Below are 19,483 nucleotides of genomic sequence, written 5' to 3' on the forward strand. Positions count from 1 at the left end.
GGTACATAGCCTACAGTCTACACGGGTGTAGGCTGGTGACATAGTGATCCGGTACATAGCCTACAGTCTACACGGGTGTAGGCTGGTGACATAGTGATCCGGTACATAGCCTACAGTCTACACGGGTGTAGGCTGGAGACATAGTGATCCGGTACATAGCCTACAGTCTACACGGGTGTAGGCTGGTGACATAGTGATCCGGTACATAGCCTACAGTCTACACGGGTGTAGGCTGGTGACATAGTGATCCGGTACATAGCCTACAGTCTACACGGGTGTAGGCTGGTGACATAGTGATCCGGTACATAGCCTACAGTCTACACGGGTGTAGGCTGGTGACATAGTGATCCGGTACATAGCCTACAGTCTACACGGGTGTAGGCTGGTGACATAGTGATCCGGTACATAGCCTACAGTCTACACGGGTGTAGGCTGGTGACATAGTGATCCGGTACATAGCCTACAGTCTACACGGGTGTAGGCTGGTGACATAGTGATCCGGTACATAGCCTACATTTATATTTTACTTTCCCCATGAATGGGATTTATAAGAGTTGGGTCCTGTAGGTCTACGTCGTTGGCTCACATCTGAAATGAACATCTTTCCTTTCATTTGATGCACCTATTTACAAGAGAGTAAACATGTACAATGGAAATAGAGAAGGGGAATCTCGATATCCCAGTTACACGAGAGCTGTTATGGTTAACATATATAATAATAAAAGAACCTGAACTTGGCACAAGAAAATAGCTCTGACCCTCTTATGTAGCGCTGTTGTTAAAGATTCGCTACTTGGAACAAGCAGTTCTAAGTAGCACGGGCTATGGTGAGCCCGTAGGTACTTTATATAGTGCTGGTTTTACATACAGTTGCAAACTTTTACATAGATCTTATGGACGATATTGCATAATGGGTTATTAATGTGATTTTTTTAACGTCTGCTTTATAATAATGGATAATATTTCAAATGGATTTTTACAATCGTTAGTTGATGATCGACAATATTTCTTTGGTTTGATGGTAGACTTACTGTAACCTTATCCAACTCTGAAGGGCAATAAATGCCGGGCCAACCGGCATATTTAACCGAGTTCTTAACATAGTACCAGGCTGTGACTCGTACGTCAGGCTGCCAGCAGCCGCGTCCAACAGCCTGGTTGATCAGTCCGGCAGCCAGGAGGCCTGGTCGACGACCGGGCCGCGGGGACGCTAAGCCCCGGAAGCACCTCAAGGTAACCTCAAGGTAAGGTAGTTCATAATAAGAGTACACCTTAAGCGGGTACATGCACTTATGTGAAATATAGAATAAGATGTTCAAACTATATCAAGCAAAGTTAAGGACATTTCTATAATGTTATCAAATACCAATTCATAAAAAAAAAAAATCATACTTATTTTTATTATTTTTTCAACTTGACCAGCGAGTTTGGCAGTCGTATACGGCCTCGCCAGACGTCAGCCAGGCTGACCGCACCGGACCCAGGGTTTAGTGCCAGCCAGGCTGACGCAATAGACCCAGGGTTTAGTGCCAGCCAGGCTGACGCAATAGACCCAGGGTTTAGTGCCAGCCAGGCTGACGCAATAGACCCAGGGTTTAGTGCCAGCCAGGCTGACGCAATAGACCCAGGGTTTAGTGCCAGCTTCATAAAATCTATTACAATGGTGGCGAACCTGCGGCCTTTTATAGTACTCAACGTGGCCTTCAAAAACCATTTAATGAAACTTGATCGATAAATTTGTTTTTGACACATCTGAATGTATTCACAGCATGATGCAATGTTTATTGCTCATAATACAGTGAGCGGCCTTATACAATCTTCGCTAAGTACAATGTGGTTTTCGAAAGACTTCCCGCCTCCCTCATCTAGACCGTGTGTATGTGACCGTTCCCGTACCCACAACACAGCTTTATAAAGAAATGGCGATCTGCGAGGGGGTTTCCTTAAGGCGTCAATATATGGGTTTCTGTGAGATTGGGACATCGTGGAGGGAGGCCGGGCCCTCCCTGCCTAACCCAAGTTTACGTTTGTGAAGTTCCTGTATGTACATATTGAGAAGGAATGAATTATCAAGAGGAAATGCGGGGTCAGAGCAGATATACAGCGCTGAGCTACAGAATATTCGAGGTTTTGAATATTATTCAGGATGCCAGTACGAGAGCAGGAGGACATAAGAGATGTTAAAGGAGGCTTATTTACTGAGGATTGTTTAGAGAAACGAACGACTCTTAAGAAACAATTGGGAAAACAAAGTTTCCGATCATCCCGAAAATCTGGACATTCTAAGAGGTTCGCGATGCGTATCAAGAGTTCATTTTATAACTAAACAATTTAGTACAAAAGCGAACTTGATGATACTAGAAATCGGAATCCAGAAGCATTGAAACTTTAAAGAGAGAAGGAAAGTAGCCTAAGCTAACCTAATGAAGAGCTGAAAAGTGTTTGGTAGGCTTGAAGTGTTCCTAGGCTACCCCCCCCCCCCTGAATTAGTTTCGCCAATATTAGTAAGGCTACATTGACGGGGGGGAGGGGTTTGTTTCTGTTTTCTCGTCATTCAATATATTACGTTCTCAGATTTCCGATTTTATTCTTCTGTTCTGTACACAGTAATGACAAAAACATGACCCGTGCAACAGTTATGATTAGGGCAGAGCGTTAGGTACAGGACGACACTTCCGATGGACAGTTGCACATTGCATAGTGCCTTCACACAGCTGCATGCGGCCTCCCTCATAGTGCCTTCACACAGCTGCATGCGGCCTCCCTCATAGTGCCTTCACACAGCTGCATGCGGCCTCCCTCATAGTGCCTTCACACAGCTGCATGCGGCCTCCCTAATGTTGTGCAACGTTAACTTAAATATGAGAGTCGAGCAACATGAGTACATCAATATTAAAACTATTGGCATAGGGTCTGAAAGCTGAGTGGACAGCGCTTGGGATTCGAAGTCCCAGTTATAACCTAGCCTGTAGATCGAATCTAGAACCTAAGGTTCTAGGTTCGATCCCCGGTGGAGGCGGAAACAAATGGGCAGAGTTTCTTTCACCCTGATGCCCTGTTCACCTAGCAGTAAATAGGTACCTGGGAATTACAGCTGCCACGGGCTCCTTCCTGGGGGTGTGTAATAAAAAAGGAGGCCTGGTCGAGGATCGAGCCGCGGGGACGCTAAGCCCCGAAATCATCTTAAGATAACCTTTAAGATGGGTTAGCAATCTCGGTTCATGCTGAGACAAGCATCACTCGGGCCCTGTGAATGACGTTACACGCCTCTGACCACAAAGTTGTCTTTTCGAATCATACTTTTGAAATTATTAATTATTAAACTATCACAGTATTGAGATCACAAAACTACCACACAATTAACAAGAGAAATTGGAGGAAAAAAATCCAAAATATCACAATTTAAATAGCGATTTCCATATTCTACTGTATTCTGTAGAATACAGTAGAATATGGTACTGTATATTCAGGTACTGTATCCACATTCTGTTTGTGGTCAGTTTGACCTTACCTGTGTTTCATCATGAGGAAACATGCAATAATCACATTGTACAAAAAAAAAACTGATATATAAGGAACCAAGTTCAAGTATGTTTTATTGAGGCAAGAAAAATAAATACATCTCAAAGGGAGAGAGTAGCTTAGGCTATTTCTACCACCTCCCAGAATATAAGGAACCTTTTCTACGTTGTTGTTCAATGAGTCTTCTGTTCTGTCGTCAGAAGCTTGAGGGGTAGCCTGGATTAATCAGCCTCTGATGACACGGTCCATGTATCACGGACTCCACATAACAGAATACAGATTACTTTTCATTAAACCTTTACTCGGTACTGGTAATTGCGAAATAATAAATATCCAGCTCCAGATATCCCTGTTTTTTCGCTCTATTTTAGTCTATCCTGTAGACCCGGTGCTCTATTATACCAACTTCTCATCCCAGAGTAGTTGAACACATAGTTACTATGGATGATAGTACCCATAGCTTACTACTATATATAATATAGTAGTAAGCTATGGGTACTACTGTCTATAGTAAGCTATGGGTACTACCATCTATAGTAAGCTATGGGTACTACAAATATTGGAGACTAGAAGGCCTTATACTCATTCTTTAATTTTATTCTAGTAAAGTAATGCTGACATTATTTATTTAACTACAATTTTACACTGAAATAGAAATATGTGCTAAGTAAACATGTTATACATCCTAACCCAAATATACCCCGATAGGCCTTCATGCTGGATGTGGTTCAGTATGGCTCTCACAGAAGGGAGAGTAGTGTTATAATGGAATATGTATGGTAATATTAATGCCAGGGGGTGTGGTGGTGGAGTGTACTGTGTAATATATAGCCCAAGGAGTCTAGCATGCAGGTGTACTTTGGAAATAAAGTTCAGAGGGTATACTGTGCAATCATGGTGCAGGGAGTGTACCGTGAAACATTCACGTCTTGGCACCAGTGCCAGAGAGAGACCCCAGTACCTCTACGGAAGCCTCGACTCACTGTTGACCCTCCTAGGTATTGGAGTGAGTAGTAGAGTTCTTGTTGCACACACGTGTCCCACAGCTTGTTCAGGCTGCTAGTATCTGGCTTGTCGATCCCAAGTTGCAGCCGAGAACTGAAAGCCTGTGCCAGCACACTAACCAATCTTGGGGGTACTCTGATCATCCACCCAGTGACAGCCTTAATAATACTTACCTTAATAATACTCGAATTAGTGATCTTAATAATACTAGAATTAGTGACCTTAATATTAGAATTAGCCTTGTGTTCGACCACGGACTTGCAAGCGAGGCTGCGTACCCCCCTACTGGTCTTCCAGTATCTAAAGTGTCGAGTGGTTAACAAGTTTGTTCGGTAAACTTAACACTAATACATTCGAAGTTTTTTCAAGTAGGGTCATATAAATCTAACCAGAACCTAGAGGCATGCAACAGTACCTCTTGAATGGTGTACGTTACCTCACTTAACACTGCAAATGATCACCCAGTTACTAAATATTGCTTCCTAATCATTGCAGCAATTGCAAGGGACATGCATGGAGCTCTAATTAGATGCTTGTGTCATGCGATATCAATCGATAAATAGCGATGCTAATTGAACATCTACATAGAAGAATTGGCAATCTATGTGTGTGGTATATGGAATTACGTGTGACAACTGAAGTCAGGTATAGCGCACACCTCCAATCAAGCGAGTCGCTTCTACCTGTGATCGTTCTTCTAATCCCCCGCGAGATGCAGGTGTTTCGCTGGAAGAGCACCACTGGGTAATCTCCAGAGATTTACTTCCCGAGAGGTAAATCTCGCGAGGTTTGGGAGTACAGGAACTCCCAGAACCTCATCCAGTTATAATTAAACTTGGAATCACGAAGGTTGAAACAGAGTAAAGTACTATACTTACCAGGTTCGTTTACAATCCTCAATGCTCATTTTTTTTTTCAGCCACCGCAGGTGGTGTGGCCCTGAAGGATACCTTCACACCGCACATAGTGTCACTTGGAAAGGTGTCACTCAAGACGCTCTCTAGACATCGATTTGCAATCGCCTTGAGTGCCAACTCGACTCACTGAAGTCGTGTAGACACGTCAGTTTCCACAGTACCAGTAATTCCATGTGTTTGAGGCATAGTCTGACAGGATGTGGGAATGATTTAGCCCTACTGGCCCCCGTCAGGTACTTAGACCTACCTGCAGGCTACGAGCAATCGGGTTCTTGACGTCTTCCACACCAAAAGTCGTCAGATGACTGCCCACAATAATGTATTAAGAACTTGTTGGAATCTTGGATTCTTCTGGGAATGCCAGACCTTCAGATCACTACCCAGAGACACTAAGGCAAGAGCAAATCATTCTTAAAGGAAAGTTAACAACAATTTGCTGAAGGATAATCTCGATACATTGTAATCTGAAAAATCAAATGGTCAGTAGCATCAATAGATCATGGTTTACACAAATAAAATAGTCTTTGCTAGTCTGGTGACTGGAGCCTCGTTTCGTCAACTATTACATGAAAATCATAAAAGTCTTTGTACAACTCAAATTCACACAGTTTCTCTCTGGCCATTACGATTCCAATTTGGTACCTTAAGGCATGTATATTATACGAGCAAAAAATATATAACAGCACAAGAAACTTACCAAAATAGAAATAAATGTTAGTGTATCCTAATGCCAATTTCAACTGTCAATATTTCTCTACTACAAAGTAATTCTTACCCCTTCATTGCACCATCCACCAATATCCACCCTTTAGTCTTGTCTTAAATTATTAAATATATAATATGTACAATGGCTTGAACACTAAAGCCATAAAAATATGAACTTTTAACGTTCTGGGCAAATATTTCCTCAAAGATGGCTCCGTGTTGTTGTAACAAGTTTAGTCTATACCCAAAGCTTGTGAGATAGTTAGAACCCGCTTCTCAAGCTGAACTCGACGCATCTTTAATTATTTCTCAAAGTAATGTGATCTTTTTCATGAGAGTACATAATGACAATCGTACCACAAACTGCCTTGAATTCTTAATGTTTGACCGGCATTCATCCCGCAATTCCGGCGTGTTTCCTCTTGAGAGCTCGGTACATCTCTAGCCTCGGGTAAATCTCTTACGTCCTCTTAATTGTTGACATACTCTTTGACACCACTTGGATTCCTGGATCCTGCGGACTTCCCTCACACAGACCATAACCTGCTAATGAAGCGTAAGTAGCCTTAGGTCACTAATACGTTACCTGGGCTATAGACCTTACTCACGGACGCCGCCACCTTCTTGTGGTCCAATGTAAATTCCTGCAAATACCTTGGCACAACAACACTGTCTTTAACCTATTGCATAAATAGGCCAGTCCTCACTAGACTGTCTGCCGTAATGATTCTCACTGTCGCTAGGCTAGCACTTTTGCCCTGAACTAACGCTGTGCTCCACTTGCCGCCTCGTGCAGTACCTTTCCTGTCTTCAAGAGTCGTCTTCTAACCTTGTATTTGTTTTGTACATGGTCCAGAAAATACAAAATTCTTTGTTTTAGGAAGGCTGTGACTTGCAGCACTTTGGAGAGATTCAAGTTTTAAGTTTTGAAAGGGATGCCCAGAGAACATTTTCTCAAGCATCACTGATTGAGAAGATTTTGGCGCCTGGAGACAAAGACAAAGGTGCCGGAGACCAGGATGAGAAGGAAGTTGATTGGTTGCAGGTTGCTTGAAGCAACCAATCAACAAGTAACCCAGGGTTACGTCCTCAGTGAGAGCGATCTTCGTGGCCTCTGTGGCCTAGGCCTCTCTGTACTCTGAGAGTTAGTGACTGTGCTCTTGGATTTTTGTTATTAAATTGAACATTGTGAGGCAAACCAAGACTTTGAGAAATACTAAGGGCCTTAGTGTGAAGGCGAGAAACCAACAGAGTGTGAAACTGCTGGTTACAGACTTTCGTCAGTTGAACTCCCACCGTCGTTTTATCGTGTCGTAGCTCAGTCGATTAAGGCAGCGTCTGGGATGCTCTCGGACGCAGGTTCGAATCCTCGTCACGGCTCTTGTAGATTTGTTCATTTAACTCACCGCTTTTTCAGAACGCTATAGGAGACGGGTCCTCCAAGGAGACAAGATCAAGGCTTGGTCTGGGGCTCGTGTGTTTCAATCGGGGAACGTGCAACAGCTGGTCCCATTTAAACTATGACTTCACTAAAAAGTCCGACGAAAGAGTCTTATGAGACTAGCTCCTGGGCTCCCACTCACTGCTGGATATCGCCATAATCATACGGTTCAGCCTTTCTGTCATGGCATAACGCTGACGAGATCTGCCCAATAGGTGTGGAGCGCCAAACAACAGGTACAGAATCTTCGGAGTGAACAGTTAGTTCATCTTAGCCAATCCATTGCCCTTGCAAGACGGCTTGACCTTGCATAGTGCCGATTGGTTCCCAGTCGGCATCTTGGTCCGTTACCATGACAACGTCTTGTCCTCGGCTTCTAAAACTGTCCACGTCCCACCTCGGTGAGAACCTGTTCCCTGTAAGTTCCTCATACCTAAAATCTCTCCCCAAAAATTACAAAAAAAACACATTCGTACTAAGTTCGGCTAGGCTTGGCAAAAACGATTACATGAAAGAAAACGATGTTTACTGAACGAGAACTTTCATGCAGGAAGAGTCGCATGCTAGGCTAGGACAGGAGTCATGACGGTGGATAACGTGCCAGGTCGGCTGACATGAAGCGTGGAAATGGTGTTGAATCCACAAGATGGCGGCTTTACAAAGGCCTGGCGGTCGGAGGGCAACCCGTTCTCGCAAATTTAATAAGTCAATATTGACTTATTAAATATGTGCATAGGTGACATACTTAACATAATAGATACCCTTAAAAAGATTCATAGAAAACACCGACCTTACCTAACCTACTTAGTATATTAAGATAAGCATCTTATTGCTTCGTAATTACAATTATTACCTAACCTATAATAGGTATAGGTTAAGTAATAATTGTAATTACGAAGCAATAAGATGCTTATCTTAAGATACTAACAAGGTTAGGTAAGGTCGGTGTTTTCTATGAATCTTTTTAAGGGTATCTATTATGTTTAGTATATCACCTATGCACGTAGTTAATAAGTCAATATTGACTTTACGAATTTGCGAGAACGGGTTGCGGAGGGGTGGGGGTTGTCCGAATTTCGGTGATTCGTACACAACGTTGCAGTTAGGATTCTCGACACTACTGGTACCCACAACTTACGATGTTACTCACTCTCCCGTACACGGTCTAAACAGTTATCTTGATCCACATCATCACAGGAAAGGATTCTACGGATTCCTTTTAATTAAAGTGGTGGGTGTTGACGCACTGTGTAGCTGCCTCTCTGACGTCGTTGTTGACGTCCAAGAGCCTGACCACATTCTTGCCTTGGCGTACCAGTCAAAATGGCTGCCTGATCATCTCTTCAAATACTATGGTGTTCCTCGTCCAGGATTATCCACGAATTGACCAATATTATCCAGAGTGTGGCCACTCGTCCACACTCTGGAGTATCTGTTACCTAGCAGTAAAATAGGTACCTGGGTGTTAGTCAGCTGTCACGGGATGCTTCCTGGGGGTGGAGGCCTGGTCGAGGACCGGGCCGGGGGAAACTAAAAAGCCCCGAAATCATCTCAAGATAACCTCAAGATAAGATCTGTCCAACCCATTCTGACAGTATATCGTATTTTGATGTATAGTTTACCTAAGGCCAAAAAACTGATGCGCTAAACATCATAGTGGCTGGCGTGAAATAGACGTGTAGTCCCGTTTTCTGTTCGTGGGTCCTCGGTTAGGTGAGGTTCGAGCAATTTAGTACAACAGTTTAATGACGTTTGGAACGCTCGGGAGAAAGCGCTAGGCCGTCAGCTGTGAAAAAAAAACACTCTTAGAGGGGTCACTTCACTAGACTATCACGAAACAACCCTGGAAACACAAACCGAAACTGTCCCTATTTTCCGCTTGTTACAACTTGTAATAAAGTTGTTACATCTTGGCTTAACGTGTTTATGACGTATTAGAACGTTGTTACAACGTGCTATATTGGTTGTAATAACTGGTTAGGTGGTGGTAAAATTTCTTCGAACGTTGTAGCAACGTTGTAGTTTCGGTGTGTGTTTGGCGGGAACAAACTGTACGACAACTCGTCTTAGTGTACGTATACTGTACCAGTATAGTGCAGGACGTGTAGTGTAGTGCACTTTGCAAATATGGTGCTGGGAATACAGTGTGTCATATGTAAGTATAGTGCAGGGGGGGGGGGGGGAAACACGTGTGTGAAGTGAACAAGTGTAGCGCAGTGGGAGGGAGGGTTAGCGTGTGCCCTGTGCAGGTATGGTGTAGAAGTGAGAGGAGAGGTGGTCTGGGTACCTCACGCACTCTACCCCCACACACACACACACAAAGCATGGGGTCCCCCAGGCAAGCACGGCATCGCCCAGGCAAGCACGGGATCCCCCAGGCAAGCATAGGGTCCCCCAGGCAAGCACGGGGTCCCACATGCAAGCATAGGGTCCCCCAGGCAAGCACGGGGTCCCACATGCAAGCACGGGGTCCCCCAGGCAAGCACGGCATCGCCCAGGCAAGCACGGGATCCCCCAGGCAAGCATAGGGTCCCCCAGGCAAGCACGGGGTCCCACATGCAAGCACGGGGTCCCCCAGGCAAGCACGGCATCGCCCAGGCAAGCACGGGATCCCCCAGGCAAGCATAGGGTCCCCCAGGCAAGCATAGGGTCCCTCAGGCAAGCACGGCATCGACCAGGCAAGGATAGGGTTCTCCCAGGCAAGCATAGGGTCCCTCAGGCAAGCACGGCATCGCCCAGGCAAGGATAGGGTTCTCCCAGGCAAGCACGGGGTCCCCCAGGCAAGCACGGGGTCCCCCAGGCAAGCACGGGGTCCCCCAGGCAAGCACGGGGTCCCCCAGGCAAGCACGGGGTCCCCCAGGCAAGCACGGGGTCCCCCAGGCAAGCACGGGGTCCCCCAGGCAAGCACGGGGTCCCCCAGGCAAGCACGGGGTCCCCCAGGCAAGCACGGGGTCCCCCAGGCAAGCACGGGGTCCCCCAGGCAAGCACGGGGTCCCCCAGGCAAGCACGGGGTCCCCCAGGCAAGCACGGGGTCCCCCAGGCAAGCACGGGGTCCCCCAGGCAAGCACGGGGTCCCCCAGGCAAGCACGGGGTCCCCCAGGCAAGCACGGGGTCCCCCAGGCAAGCACGGGGACCCCCAGGCAAGCACGGGGTCCCCCAGGCAAGCACGGGGTCCCCCAGGCAAGCACGGGGTCCCCCAGGCAAGCACGGGGTCCCCCAGGCAAGCACGGGGTCCCCCAGGCAAGCACGGGGTCCCCCAGGCAAGCACGGGGTCCCCCAGGCAAGCACGGGGTCCCACATGCAAGCACGGGTTTCTACAGATCTATCAAACACGCGATTTCGTAATTAGAAAAAGCCTCGAATCAATCGCCTTTAATATTGCATGTTTTGCTACATGGTGCCAATGGTAAACCATGGTGTCATGGTGCCACTGGATCCCACACCTGTCACTGGATCCCACACCTACCAATGGACCACACACCTTACACCAGCCTACACATCTGACACAGGACAACAATTGATACTGAAATTGGATTCACACACGACTTGCTAATGGTCCAGGACCGACCGACATAGGTGTCGTTCTTTCATTTTTTGTTGTGTTGTTGGGTCATCAGATTTTCAGCCACGTTATTGTGACTCTTCGTCCGCATCTGACACTGGAAGAGACACCTGGCACAGGGCAACAGTTGATAGTGGATGACACACCTGGTAATTAAATATAAACTGGGCCCGTGACCACACAACTGGCAAGGGATCAAATCCATGGACCTTTGCCACATGTATTAGGCTACAACTGGATGTGAACTACAAACCTGGCACAATGCCACAATCGCCAGTGGAATACCTCCTCTAACACTAAACTACAACTTCCATTGAATTACACACCTGTTAATTGCCCCACAACTGGCACTAGACCACACACCTGAGACTGCAATACATACGGGACTGTGGCAAACAGCACAAAGTCTTGACTTTGTGGTGTTGGGTCTGAACCTGGTCCATCACTGAGGGGTCTGAACCTGGTCCATCACTGGGGGTCTGAACCTGGTCCATCACTGAGGGGTCTGAACCTGGTCCATCACTGGGGGTCTGAACCTGGTCCATCACTGAGGGGTCTGAACCTGGTCCATCACTGAGGGGTCTGAACCTGGTCCATCACTGAGGGGTCTGAACCTGGTCCATCACTGGGGGTCTGAACCTGGTCCGTCACTGAGGGGTCTGAACCTGGTCCATCACTGAGGGGTCTGAACCTGGTCCATCACTGGGGGTCTGAACCTGGTCCATCACTGGGGGTCTGAACCTGGTCCGTCACTGGGGGTCTGAACCTGGTCCGTCACTGAGGGGTCTGAACCTGGTCCGTCACTGAGGGGTCTGAACCTGGTCCATCACTGAGGGGTCTGAACCTGGTCCGTCACTGGGGGTCTGAACCTGGTCCATCACTGAGGGGTCTGAACCTGGTCCATCACTGAGGGGTCTGAACCTGGTCCGTCACTGGGGGTCTGAACCTGGTCCATCACTGAGGGGTCTGAACCTGGTCCATTACTGGGGGTCTGAACCTGGTCCATCACTGGGGGTCTGAACCTGGTCATCACTGGGGGTCTGAACCTGGTCCATCACTGAGGGGTCTGAACCTGGTCCATCATTGAGGGGTCTGAACCTGGTCCATCACTGAGGGGTCTGAACCTGGTCCGTCACTGAGGGGTCTGAACCTGGTCCGTCACTGAGGGGTCTGAACCTCGTCCATCACTGAGGGTCTGAACCTGGTCCATCACTGAGGGGTCTGAACCTGGTCCATCACTGAGGGGTCTGAACCTGGTCCATCACTGAGGGGTCTGAACCTGGTCCATCACTGAGGGGTCTGAACCTGGTCCGTCACTGAGGGGTCTGAACCTGGTCCATCACTGAGGGTCTGAACCTGGTCCATCACTGAGGGGTCTGAACCTGGTCCATCACTGAGGGGTCTGAACCTGGTCCGTCACTGAGGGGTCTGAACCTGGTCCGTCACTGGGGGTCTGAACCTGGTCCATCACTGAGGGGTCTGAACCTGGTCCGTCACTGGGGGTCTGAACCTGGTCCATCACTGAGGGGTCTGAACCTGGTCCGTCACTGGGGGTCTGAACCTGGTCCATCACTGAGGGGTCTGAACCTGGTCCGTCACTGGGGGTCTGAACCTGGTCCGTCACTGAGGGGTCTGAACCTGGTCCGTCACTGGGGGTCTGAACCTGGTCCATCACTGAGGGGTCTGAACCTGGTCCGTCACTGAGGGGTCTGAACCTGGTCCATCACTGAGGGGTCTGAACCTGGTCCGTCACTGAGGGGTCTGAACCTGGTCCGTCACTGAGGGGTCTGAACCTAGTCCGTCACTGAGGGGTCTGAACCTGGTCCGTCACTGAGGGGTCTGAACCTGGTCCATCACTGAGGGGTCTGAACCTGGTCCATCACTGAGGGGTGTGAACCTGGTCCACCACTGAGGGGTGTAGCTGAAAAAAGAGAAACTTTCGAGGCTCTTGTGAGGATTGTCAATACACTACGAACTACAGAGAACTATCCATGACTTTAAGGCAGTCCTTGAATACATACCTGGGGTATGGGGCGGGCTCATTGGGAGTGAGTTTCAGCAGTGGGAGATGCTGAAATCTTGGTGAGAATAAGCCGGAGGCCGTAGGCGTCCGGACAGCTGCTCTAGTGTCTGGCGTTATGTCCTCCCACCAAAGATCACACGTATAATGCTTTTTTTCATTTCCAAAATGATGTGCCTGAAATGTGCAATCAAATGGTTTGTTTTTATATATAATATCACACCAAAATGGCTTTCATTTTGGGTGTTTGAAGATGTCTTTAATTGTAAAGTTGCTGTGCAAGATGCAGTGTTAAAGTGCTTCCCAATCGTTATAATGTTGATGTTCTTGCAATTAATGTGTCATTGTACACGATGACAGTTTTATTACATAAATGATTGTGTTGACTAGTGTGGGAGATGTGAGCTAATGTGATTACTGACTTTAATTTGCACTGGAAGAGGTTCGGGCCAGCCACATAGAGGAACAAAAGGCATCCCTGCTGTCGTTCAGGGCTACAATAGAGCAGACTATGGCTACAATAGAGCAGACTATGGCTACAATAGAGCAGACTATGGCTACAATAGAGCAGACTATGGCTACAATAGAGCAGACTATGGCTACAATAGAGCAGACTATGGCTACAATAGAGCAGACTATGGCTACAATAGAGCAGACTATGGCTACAATAGAGCAGACTATGGCTACAATAGAGCAGACTATGGCTACAATAGAGCAGACTATGGCTACAATAGAGCAGACTATGGCTACAATAGAGCAGACTATGGCTACAATAGAGCAGACTGGCTACAATAGAGGTCTAGCAACACACGTCGCCAACTAGGAGTTAAAACCAGACACTATATACTTGCAGTGAACGGTAAAGAGCACTGTATATCACTGCTTTAAACTCGCCTTCCGTCCACTGTGTTCTCTCGAGCGTTCACAAATGTCACTAAACCCTTGTACTTAGTTGCCCTAACCTAACCTAACCCATGACCATAGAAAACGAGACATCACGTCACTGTTGCGAGCCTCTATGATACTTTTAGTGCATCTGTTCTTTGTCCTTAAGAAGGGGGTTTGATACGTCAAAAAAGCGATGTACTACTCAACAGGACGGGTTGCTCCATCACCGTCTTGAATGTAATGGGAAGGGTCAATTTCGGATACAGGTCAGGTCGTACACAAACCGGTTCGCCAACGGGTTTTTAAAACCTACATAACCCATACCCAAGCAACCCCAAACTAAACTAACCGAACCTAACCTTCAACCCATCCCAGCCTATCCTAACGATACATGCGGTTTTGACAATCGGGGAAAACTATTTTGTGTAAGATTCGACCTAACTTCTTAATTTCATAAGACGGGGATGATTGTAGTGAGTACTATCTTGAGGTTATCTTGAGATGATTTCGGGGCTTTAGTGTCCCCGCGGCCCGGTCCTCGACCAGGCCTCCACCCCCAGGAAGCAGCCCGTGACAGCTGACTAACTCCCAGGTACCTATTTACTGCTAGGTAACAGGGGCATTCAGGGTGAAAGAAACTTTGCCCATTTGTTTCTGCCTCGTGCGGGAATCGAACCCGCGCCACAGAATTACGAGTCCTGCGCGCTATCCACCAGGCTACCAGGCCCCTACTACTACTAATACTTTTTTTTGTTTCCTTTTTTTCATGTTCACTAAAGCAGGAATAATTTTCCATTTAAATATCTTTCTAGTTTCAATCTTTGTTTTTCAACGCCAAAAACTGAATTAACATTACATATCAATATTTTGTTTTATTTATCGTGTATTTTTAAGGACCCAGAGTGCAGGTCCGGACCCAGAGTGCAGGTCCGGACCCAGAGTGCAGGTCCGGACCCAGAGTGCAGGTCCGGACCCAGAGTGCAGGTCCGGACCCAGAGTGCAGGTCCGGACCCAGAGTGCAGGACTGGAAGGCATGTTTGCAATAGCAGTCACGGAAGTTTGCAACGCAGTCCAAACTGTGATATACGTATTGATATCTATGAAAGATGATGTATGTACGTGTTTGAGGTTGGGGGGCCAGGCGCTTAGGGCTAACCTCACCAAACTTTGCAAGATCTTTGACTAGGGACGTCTGTGAAGGAGAGGGACGTCTGTGAAGGAGAGGGACGCCTGTGAAGCAGAGTGGCGTCTGTTAAGGAAAGGGACGCCTGTGAAGCAGAGTGGCGTCTGTTAAGGAAAGGGACGTCTGTGAAGGAAAGGGACGTCTGTGAAGGAAAGGGACGTCTGTTAAGGAAAGGGACGTCTGTTAAGGAAAGGGACGTCTGTGAAGGGAGAGTTATATTGATGACATACAGGTGTGTGCGTCGCGTCCCTCTCCTACACAGTCATATGACAACAGAGGGACAGTCACACACACACACACAGCAGCAGGTCTCTTAGTGTTAATTCTTGGAAAGTTTGTCCAGATTGCCAGAAGCAGCGATCGCTCGAACACAGTAGCGCCCGGGGTCACGCCACACGGCTCCCCAAGTTAATACACTAATTCCTTACACACCTCGGAGGCGCAAGTGACGAATTATGACTATAATATGCGTGTATATGTGTGGTTCTGCCCATGGTACTATTGTGGGTTTACAGATTATATAATATAAATATGGGTATGTCTGTGTGCGACATATATTGGCATCACCCCCGTCACCGCCTTGAATGGGGGAGACCAAGCGATGGCTCCGGACACACCAGATACGCACCCAAGACCGCCCGAGCTTTCCACAAGAATTGGCATTTCGTATTGATATTAGAGGCCCGGGGACGACCGTATAGCCTCGGGGGACATGTGGTGGTTATCTTGAGGTTATCTTGAGTTGATTTCGGGGCTTTATAGTGTCCCCGCGGCCCGGTCCTTGACCAGGCCTCCACCCCCAGGAAGCAGCCCGTGACAGCTGACTAACACCCAGGTACCTATTTACTGCTAGATAACAGGGGTATTCAGGGTGAAAGAAACTTTGCCCATTTGTTTCTGCCTCGTGCGGGAATCGAACCCGCGCCACAGAATTAAGAGTCCTGCGCGCTATCCACCAGGCTACGAGGCCCCCTGTTAACGCATACTCACAAGGACTGTATACAAGGTTGAGCTTCACCTCTGACAAGTGAAGGCGCAGACAAGCGCCCTCATCACTCGGCCCAAAAAACAATGGCTGTGTGGTCTGGCGGTGAATGTGTGGCCGGGCAGGAGGTAGATGAGCATGCAGGAAGTAGATGAGCGTGCTGGAGGTAGATTCCTGTGTTACAGTTAAGGCAGACGGCGATCTATGAGAAAGTGAAGCCAATGAGGTTGTAGCGTGAGGCTGGTGGTGTGGGGTGAGTGCTCACCTATCGCTCTCAACGTGGAAGTGAAGATGGTGGTGGGTGGTGATGGCACTGCGGTAGTGGTATGGTTGAGTGGTGGATGATGCGTGGTGGATGATGCGTGGTGCTGGGTGTGGTGGTGGTGGTGCTGGGTGTGGTGGTGGTGGTGGTGGGTGTAGCGTGAGGCTGGTGGGTGTAGCGTGGTGCTGGGTGTGGTGGTGGTGGTGCTGGGTGTAGCGTGAGGCTGGTGGGTGTAGCGTGGTGCTGGGTGTGGTGGTGGTGGTGCTGGGTGTGGTGGTGGTGGTGCTGGGTGTGGTGGTGGTGGTGGTGGGTGTAGCGTGAGGCTGGTGGGTGTAGCGTGGTGCTGGGTGTGGTGGTGGTGGTGCTGGGTGTGGTGGTGGTGGTGCTGGGTGTGGTGGTGGTGGGTGTAGCGTGAGGCTGGTGGGTGTAGCGTGGTGCTGGGGTGTCATTAGCCTACGGTGCTCCCCCCGGGTCTACACTTGATGGATTGCTCTACGGTGGCTCTATACTTATGCATACTGTGCATGACTGTACAAGTGTAAGGTTTAATGTGCAGGGCTCAATAATGTGCAGGATGTGTAGGGCTCAATAATGTGCAGGATGTGTAGGGCTCAATAATATACAGGATGTGTAGGGTTCAATAATGTACAGAATGTGTAGGGCTCAATAATGTACAGAATGTGTAGGGCTCAATAATGTACAGGATGTGTAGGGCTCAATAATGTACAGGATGTGTAGGACTCAATAATGTACAGGATGTGTAGGGCTCAATAATGTACAGGATGTGTAGGGCTCAATAATGTACAGGATGTGTAGGGCTCAATAATGTGCAGGATGTGAAGGGCTCAATGTACAGGATGTGTAGGGCTCAATAATGTGCAGGATGTGTAGGACTCAATAATGTACAGGATGTGTAGGGCTCAATAATGTACAGAATGTGTAGGACTCAATAATGTACAGGATGTGTAGGGCTCAATAATGTACAGGATGTGTAGGGCTCAATAATGTACAGGATGTGTAGGGCTCAATAATGTGCAGGATGTGTAGGGCTCAATAATGTGCAGGATGTGTAGGGCTCAATGTACAGGATGTGTAGGGCTCAATAATGTGCAGGATGTGTAGGGCTCAATAATATACAGGATGTGTAGGGCTCAATAATGTACAGGATGTGTAGGGCTCAATAATGTACAGGATGTGTAGGGCTCAATAATGTACAGGATGTGTAGGGCTCAATAATGTACAGGATGTGTAGGGCTCAATAATGTACAGGATGTGTAGGGCTCAATAATGTACAGGATGTGTAGGGCTCAATAATGTACAGGATGTGTAGGGCTCAATAATGTACAGGATGTGTAGGGCTCAATAATGTGCAGGATGTGTAGGACTCAATAATGTGTTGGGCTCAATAATGTGCAGGATGTGTAGGACTCAATAATGTACAGGATGTGTAGGGCTCAATAATGTACAGGATGTGTAGGGCTCAATAATACACAGGATGTGTAGGGCTCAATAATGTACAGGATGTGTAGGACTCAATAATGTGTAGGGCTCAATAATGTGTAGGGCTCAATAATGTACAGGATGTGTAGGGCTCAATAATGTACAGGATGTGTAGGGCTCAATAATACACAGGATGTGTAGGGCTCAATAATGTACAGGATGTGTAAGGTACAGAGTGATGCTCTGAGGTACAGCGGGGCTCTGAAGTCCTCCTGGAGCATGAATACACAGTTGGAGCATAAAACTACAGAGGTACATTGAGGTGCAGGGATACGGTACATTGGGATACAGTGGTACAGGTGAGTCGTGAATGTGCAGGTGGTACATAGGTGTACAAATGATTCGTAAGGGTGCACGCGGAGCATGTGGGTGCACATGGAGCATGGGGTGAAGGTGGAACATGGAGGTGCAAGTGGAGCATGGTGGTGTAAGTGGAGCATGGCGGTGCAAGTGGAGTATGGCGGTGCAAGTGGAGCATGGTGGTACAAGTGGAGCATGGTGGTACAAGTGGAGCATGGTGGTACAAGTGGAGCATGGTGGTAAAAGTGGAGCATGGTGGTGCAAGTGGAGCATGGTGGTACAAGTGGAGCATGGTGGTACAAGTGGAGCATGGTGGTAAAAGTGGAGCATGGCGGTGCAAGTGGAGCATGAAGGGGTGGTGGAGCATGGCGGCACTAGTTGGGTATGTTGGATAAAAGAGGAGCATGGCTATACTATTGGAGCACATCGGTGCAAGTGGAGCATGAAGGTGCATGTGGAACATGCTGTTTACATGTGGAGCATGGTGATACATGTGGAGCATGGTGATACATGTAGAGCATGGTGATTCATATGAAGCATGGTGATACATGTGGAGCATGCTGTTTACATGTGGAGCATGCTGTTTACATGTGGAGCCTGGTGATACATGTGGAGCATGGTGATACATGTGGAGCATGATGATACATATGGAGCATGATGATACATATGGAGCATGATACGTGAGGAGCCTGGTGATACGTGAGGAGCCTGGTGATACATGTGGAGCATGGTGATACATACGGAGCATGGTGATACATGTGGAGCATGGTGATACATGTGGAGCATGGTGATAAATGTGGAGCATGGTGATACGTACGGAGCATGGTGATACATGTGGAGCATGGTGATACATGTGGAGCATGGTGATACATACGGAGCATGGTGATACATGTGGAGCATGGTGATACATGTGGAGCATGGTGATACATGTGGAGCATGGTGATACATGTGGAGCATGGTGATACATGTGGAGCATGGTGATACATATGGAGCATGGTGATACATGTGGAGCATGGTGATACATGAGGAGCATGATGATACATGTGGAGCATGGTGATACTTGTGGAGAATGGTGATACATGTGGAGCATGGAGATACATGTGGAGCATGGTGATACATGTGGAGCATGCTGTTTACATGTGGGGCATGGTGATACATGTGGAGCATGCTGTTTACATGTGGAGCATGGTGAT

General features: G+C 47.7%; 1 protein-coding gene and 1 long non-coding RNA gene across 7 annotated transcripts in view; one reads left to right on the top strand and one right to left on the bottom strand.

Moving 5' to 3' along the window:
* The window catches only part of RhoGAP100F (Rho GTPase activating protein at 100F), a 424,062-nt gene that overhangs the window by 375,504 nt on the left and 29,075 nt on the right, over window positions 1-19,483 (top strand). The gene's annotated exons all lie outside the window — the stretch shown is intronic.
* Window positions 1-19,483, bottom strand: part of LOC123765824 (uncharacterized) — a 32,791-nt gene that overhangs the window by 11,261 nt on the left and 2,047 nt on the right. Inside the window, exon 2 of the long non-coding RNA XR_006773769.2 lies at window positions 13,174-13,349. This is a non-coding gene — a long non-coding RNA (uncharacterized lncRNA). The remainder of the gene's footprint in view (window positions 1-13,173; window positions 13,350-19,483) is intronic.

The sequence above is a fragment of the Procambarus clarkii genome, chromosome 37 (genome assembly GCF_040958095.1).
Source record: "Procambarus clarkii isolate CNS0578487 chromosome 37, FALCON_Pclarkii_2.0, whole genome shotgun sequence".
Classification (NCBI taxonomy): domain Eukaryota; kingdom Metazoa; phylum Arthropoda; class Malacostraca; order Decapoda; family Cambaridae; genus Procambarus; species Procambarus clarkii.